Source organism: Bos mutus, chromosome 15 (assembly GCF_027580195.1).
Source record: "Bos mutus isolate GX-2022 chromosome 15, NWIPB_WYAK_1.1, whole genome shotgun sequence".
NCBI classification, from domain to species: domain Eukaryota; kingdom Metazoa; phylum Chordata; class Mammalia; order Artiodactyla; family Bovidae; genus Bos; species Bos mutus.
In genome coordinates, this window is record NC_091631.1 from 20,634,685 (window position 1) to 20,640,925 (window position 6,241).

General features: G+C 40.3%; 1 pseudogene; it reads right to left on the bottom strand.

Annotated features, from left to right (window-relative positions):
• Window positions 1-5,369: 5,369 nt before the first annotated feature.
• On the bottom strand, window positions 5,370-5,540 carry LOC102276253 (ATP synthase subunit e, mitochondrial pseudogene; annotated as a pseudogene).
• Between the last annotated feature and the right edge of the window lie 701 nt (window positions 5,541-6,241).

Below are 6,241 nucleotides of genomic sequence, written 5' to 3' on the forward strand. Positions count from 1 at the left end.
TTTAATTATATTCCAGGCACTGTGCTAGCCGCTTGGCATGCATGAACTCATTTATTCCTCACAAAACTTCCTGAGATAGATATTTTATCATTAGCTCATATTACAGGTGAGGAAACAGGGACAAAAGTACAGCAACTTGCCCAAGGTTACACAAACAGCAAGTGAGGAAATGGGATTTGAATCTTGACTCATCATACTCGAGACCAGCATTGTCCAACAGAACTTCCCACACTGATGACAATTTTTATAATGAATTGTCTAATACAGTGACCACCAGCCACATGTAGCCTCTTGAAATGTAGCTAGTGCGACGTTTATCATTCTCTCAATTTTACTTAATTTATATTTACATTGCCACCTCTGGAGATACGGAATGTATGCTTATCTTTGTGCTTTGCTCCAAAACTACTTCAGCTACTCTTCTACACCATTTTATCCTTTCAGAATGAGAAGGGTCAGGCCTCAGCTATAAGATAAATATGGCCTCCTGGTGGCTCAGCTGCCTGTCAGTGCATGAGACACAAGAGACGGAGGTTCAATGCCTGGGTCAGGAAGACTCCCTAGAATAGAAAATCCCAACCTACTCCAGTATTCTTGCCTGAAAAATTCCGTGGACAGAGGAGCCCGGCAGGCTACAGTCCATGGGGTCACAAAGAGCCGGACACACTGCGCGTCCATGCATGCACTATTTATCTACCGTCTCTCAATCTTCGGTCTATCCTACTGGCTCTGTTTTTCTGGAGAACCCTGAACACATACTCTCTCTGTGAAATTTTAATCCCACAGGTAAAGTGTGTATCTATTTGTGCCCTGCATTTATATCTGTGTTTTATATGTAGGATGACTAGGATCCCCATCCCCTGGACTCAACTTCAACCTTTCCTTCCTGTGTATGGTCTTACCCTCAGTGAGGATACAAGCACCAGAACTGTGCTGTCTGGTCCAAGGGGAGCCACCCGTGACTGTTGAGCACTCGAAATGTGACTGGTTTGAAGTATTATGTTTAGAATACATGCTGGATTTTGAAGACTTAGTGTAAAAATGAAGGCAAAATATCTCATTAATACTTTTTATAATAACTACATGTTGAAATGATAGCATTTTTGGAAGTAAGCTCAGTTGGGTGCAACTCTTTGTGGCCCCATGGACTGTAGCCTGCCAGACTCCTCTCTCCATTGAATTTTCCAGGCAAGTACATTGGAGTGAGTTGTCATTTCCTCCTCTAGGGGATCTTTCCAACCCATACATCAAACCCACGTCTCTTGCATCTCCTGCATCAGCAGGTGGTTTGTTTTTTTTTATTAGTAGTGCCACCTGGGAAGCCCAGGATTTTGGACTTTTTGGGTTAAATAAAACATAGTACTAAGATTAACTTCACGTCTTTGTGCTTTTCTAAATGTGGCTACTAGAAAATTTGCAATTAAATTTGTGCCTTGCATTCTATTTCTACAGGACAGCATTACTCTTGAGTGAGTTCCTCACACTTAGCCTTTTGGAAATATATAATCTTTCTTTCTATTTATTGATCAACTGTTGGCAAATATTCTAATGTCTCTTATATATGTTTGAGCTACTTTGTTCTACAGAATTTACTTCCTGGCTTTTCAAAGTAGCTGCACTAATGTAATGTAATAAAAAGAATCAAATTATTATGTCCCTCTCAACGGAATTTTTAATTGCTGCTTAACTGATTCACTCAACTCTTGGCAAATAAATTTCCCTAGTATTTTTTCAAATCTCACAAATAAAAAACAGTTGAAAAATCTTAGCAATCAAGTCTAGACAATTATTTAATTTAAGCAATTGTGTTATCTACCCTGCTAAGGAAAATGCATTAAAAAAATTTTTTTTGTAAAATGGTTGTCAAATTTCCTTTTAGATCAACCTTATTTTGAAATTTTAAATCGTTGCCATCTCTGTTATATATTCCTTTTGGTTTCCTAGTTTCTCATATTTACCAACAGACCTGAATATATAAAACACAAAGAGAACAATGAACTCTTTGAACACCATCAGTAAACTCCCCACCAGGCAAATGGGTTTAGAATCAGAGTGATTTCTAAGTTTCTGTAATTCTCTAAACCTCAGCTTCCTCATCTGAAATGCAGATAACAATAATTTCTGTCTTAAGATGATTGTTGTAGGAATTAAATGAGAGAATGCATGTAAAGTATTTAGCATAATGCTATACTGTGTGTTATCTATTTATATTATTAGTATTACAATAGTCAATGTCAAAGTGTTAGTCACTCAGTCGTGTCTGACTCTTTGTGACCCCATGGACTGTAGCCTGTCAGGCCCCTCTGTCCATGGGATTTCCCCGGCAAGAATAGTGGAGTAGGTTGCCATTTCCTTCTCCTGGGGAATCTTCTCGACCCAGGGATCACACCTGAGTCTGCACATTGCAGGTGGATTCTTTACCACCTGAGCCACCAGGGAAATATTATTCATTTCCTTAGTATTGAAACTCAGTAAAGGAGAAAAACCATCATCATTAACACTCTGCAGAATGCTCTGGAGTGAATTACACATTTGGGAAATGGATTGGAGGTGAGGATAAGATAGGAAAAATTTTCCTTCCTGTATAGACCAAAATATCCTTCATTCATAATAAATACTCTGTACCTTGGACAGCAAGGAGATCAAATCAGTCAATTCTAAAGGAAATCAACCCTGAATATTCATTTGAAATACTAATGCTAAAGCTTTGGCCACCTGATGTGAAGAGCTGACTCATTGGAAAAGACCCTGATGCTGGGAAAGATTGAGGAGAATAGGAGAAGGGGGCAACAGAGGATGAGATGGTTGGACGGCGCCACCGACTCAATGGACATAAGTTTGAGCAAACACTCAACAACCCATTATATTAGCTTTCTATTGTTAAGTATGGAAAAGGAAATGGCAACCCACTCTAGTACTCTTGCCTGGAGAATCCCTTGGACAGAGGAGCCTGGTGGGCTACAGTCCATGGGGTCGCAGAGTCAGACATGACTGAACATCTGACACACACACACACGTTAAGTAACTTATTACCACACACTTAGCACCTTAAAACAGTATATATTTCTTCTCTAGGTCAGGAGTACAGCACAGCATGGCTGGGTCCTCAACTTAGTCTCACAGGCTAAACTCAATATACAGCCCAGAATGGGCTGTTATTTGGAGGCTCTGAGAAAAAAATCTATTTCCAAACTTTTTCAGGTTGTTGGTAGAATTATGTTCCTTGAGGTTGTAGGACTGAAGTAGGTCACTATTTTGCTGCTGTTGGTCAGCTGAAGCCCACTCTCAACTGCTAAAACTGCCTACATTCCCACACATGGCCCATCTTCAAGTCTGCAAGGCCATGTCAAATCTCTGGTGCATAGAATCTCTGACTTCCCAGCTTCTGAACTCTTGATCTGGAATTAAAGGGTTATGTGATTAGGTCAGACAACCTCTCTGTTTCTTGATGTCAACTGATTTGAGAATTTAATTAAATCTTCAAAATCCTTTCACAACACCATTAGTGTTTGGCTGAATAACTGGGAGCGGCTTTGTATGTACAAGAAGCCAAGAATTTGGAGGACCAGCTTAGAATTCTGGCTATCACCCTCAGCATGTTCTCTCACTTAACAATGTAACTAATGTAATTCAGATATAAGAACAGTGATCTATTAATTCCCAGTTTCTTCTGAGACAAGAGATACTTCTTAAAAGCACCTGCATCTTTCAGGGATGTTCAGAGATATCTTTCAGTTCACACACAGTTCTCTGAAAGAGGTTGAGTGATTCTTCTAATGCAGACTGCTCCTCAGCCTGAAGCCATAGTCTTCAAGAAATACAAAATATTTGATATAAATTTGTTTTCCTAGGGAAGGGTTGGAAATATTCTTCCTTTCAAAAAAAAGTTAAAATAAACTTTAGTAGAATATTTTACCTCACATAAACATAAAACATCTAAAAAATACAGATGAGCTGATAGAAGAGAGAAAAATAATCTATAATTCCTTCACACAAATATAGCCCTTTAAATATTTTGGTGTATTTTCTTTCAATCTCTTTTCTAAAAGATTGAAACCATTTTTTATAGTTACTATTTCTTTAGAAGAATGATCTACAGAAATGGAATTTCTTAGCAAAAGATTGAAGATTTCATTTTAACCCTAACTTTGTACACTTTCTGGTATGTGTGTTAAAGTATTTCCCTTTGGTCTTTTAAAAGTCACTTCATTCTCCATTGTTGAAATTGAATTGGGAATAAAATATTGATTAGTTACAACTACTGACTACTCATTGACTCTCTTTGCACCCAGGAAAGCAAGGTTAAGTGTTCTCATGAGAGTTGTGAGGGAAAGAAATGTAGGACAAAGACTCCACCATTGATGTTTGAAAAGATATTTCAAGGACAGTGAAAATTGGGCAAATCCTTCACTCGTCCACCACAATAAAAAGAAGCTAACTTTAAATGAACAGACCTCACACATACAACACCACAGTCTCTTTTGAGTGATGTTTTATCAGTCAAATGCTCTGGTAGCTAGAAAGTTAGGTGGGCTATGAAATATGATGGCTCAGTCACTTTTGTGCAACAGCAGCTTAAAAACACTTTTATGTCATAAGCTGGCCATGAAGAGATCATTTTAGATCACATACCTCAAACAGATCTTCTTTTTGTTTCGGCTGTGCCTTGGCAGGTAAAGACCATGAACTTTAGTCATGTTTGCTTGTGTTTTGATTTTCAGTTTGGGCCCCACATGGTCTATGCGGCAGCTGCTCTTTTGAAAGATTTATGTATGTGCTGTCTCTTCCTCTTCATCCACCTCAAGGATGGGAAACAGGCCCAAGGGTGGATGTTAACCAACGTGGCATAATGGAAATGGCATGACTTACAGACACAGCTAGACCAGATTTCAAACGCTTGTTCTTTCAGATACTAGCTATAGGACCAGGGGCAAGAAATTTGTTTAATTTTTTTATGAGCCTTTGCTTCCTCATTTGCAAAATGGAAATGGTGGTGTATAATTAGAGGTTGTAATTATACTGAGATGAGTTTGTAATAAACTGTCCAAGAGTTTACTATTCCAAAATGACGATGCCTCTTGGTCCCTAGGTGAGGACTTCCATCCCAGTACATTCAACTTCCACCCCAAGACCAACTTACCATCTCTGAATTATTTCTGGGGGTTCCAGATGCATCTCTCGTCTGCCTAGGTAAAAATTGGCCCATGAATTTATGCTTTGGCTTTCCAGGTCTTTTATTCATTTGCTCAACAAATATTATTAAGGTCTTTTTTGTTTGTTTGTTTGTTTTTAAACTTTATTCATCCACACTGTTCTGGAGAAAGGCAGGCTCACTTTAATATGCTATCCCCTCAGGCTTCTGCCAGTTCTCACTCCATGCATTTCTGCTCATCCTGTTTCTTTTTCTCTGCTATCCTCCTCTCTTCTTCTGCCCAGGGTTTTGGGTAATTGTAGCGCCTGGCTCCGTAGGCCACGCTGAGGAACAGGGCGGAGTAACTGCCCAGCTTGATGAGCGGAGAGACCTGCACTGGTGAAACCATCTTGTCCATGACCCTCCCACCGGAAGCCCAATTTGGACCCAACAAATAATATTAAGGCCTGATCATACGCCAGAGCTTCCCAGGTGGCACAGTGGTAAAGAATCTGCCTTCTAATGCAGATGGAGACATAAGATACATGAGTTTGATCCCTGGATCGGGAAGATTCCCTAGAGTAGGAAATGGCAACCCACTCCAGTATTCTTGCCTGGAAAATTCCATGGACAGCAGAGCCTGGTGGGCTACAGTCCCTGTGGTCGCAAAGAGCCAGACATGATTAAGCACGCACACACTCATGCTACTGTGTGCCAGGCACTGAGAGGCAAGGAGCAAGACAGATATGGTTTCTGTGTTCACAAAGATGGCATTCTAATGAGAGGGAAGGCAAGAAGAGAAGTACATCAGCAGTGATGAACACTACCCAGGAATATAAAACAGGGTTGGGTTAGAAGATGTCGAATGGGGAAGTGGGGGCACCTAAGGCTTCTCTGGGGAGGAACTGTCGAGAATGTCTGCCTCATAACTGCCGTTTGCTTCATTATCGCCTCTGCTGATGCTTTCTTGGGATGCCTATGGTCTGTGGCTGGAGGGAATTGGCAGTGCTGTGGAAGGCGTGGATCTCTGTCATCCAACGTTTATTGCTCAGTCTCCCAATTCTGCTTAACTGCCTCACTTGGCTCCCAAAGCACAGTCCTCCAGTCCTT